The sequence below is a fragment of the Octopus bimaculoides genome, chromosome 25 (assembly GCF_001194135.2).
Source record: "Octopus bimaculoides isolate UCB-OBI-ISO-001 chromosome 25, ASM119413v2, whole genome shotgun sequence".
Classification (NCBI taxonomy): Eukaryota; Metazoa; Mollusca; class Cephalopoda; order Octopoda; family Octopodidae; genus Octopus; species Octopus bimaculoides.
Window position 1 is genome coordinate 32,806,215 of NC_069005.1, and position 716 is coordinate 32,806,930.

The following is a 716-nucleotide window of genomic DNA, read 5'->3' on the forward strand; positions in this document are numbered from 1 at the left end:
TATATATATATATATATATATATATATATATCGTCAAGAAGGGCGCCTAAGCAGACATCAAAAGACCAAGAGCATGACTAAACGCCTATCTAAACACCAATGGTCGCAGACGAATCAACTGATGTGTGAAAGGGAGTGAACTCCCTTGAGGAAAATCGTCTCCATGTCCCGGATGACGGGAGCAGCGGTGGCAGCAGCAGCAGCAACACCAGCAGCAGCAGCAGCAGCAGCAGCAGCAGCAGCAGCAGCAGCAGTAGTAGTAGTAGTAGTAGTAGTAGTAGTAGTAGTAGAGCAAAAGCTAATCTTCCTTGTCTCTTTCGCTGCAAAATTTCATGGCTATTCCAATAACGATGTTTGGTATCTACCAAAAGACTAGAATTGGTATTTTGTGTCAGTCGCGTTGCCTCAATAAACTTGACATTTCTCGAAAGAAGATGGTTTCAAAAATGACATTGGGACACAAAACCGCTTCCTGCGATTTCGCACAAACATGTCTGATTTCTGCAGTAAAAAGGCCCGATTAAAAAAGAGGGAGATGGTGAACGTTGACCAATGTAGGGTCCTAATAGCCGCTGGTCCTTCTTTCGATTTTGCTGACCTTTACGTTCTGAGTTCAAATCAACTTCGCCTTTCATTCTTGCTGGGACAATTAAAACAAAGTACCAGTCATATATTGTTGCTACAACAATAAAAGCAGCAACGCAGAAAGGAGGAGC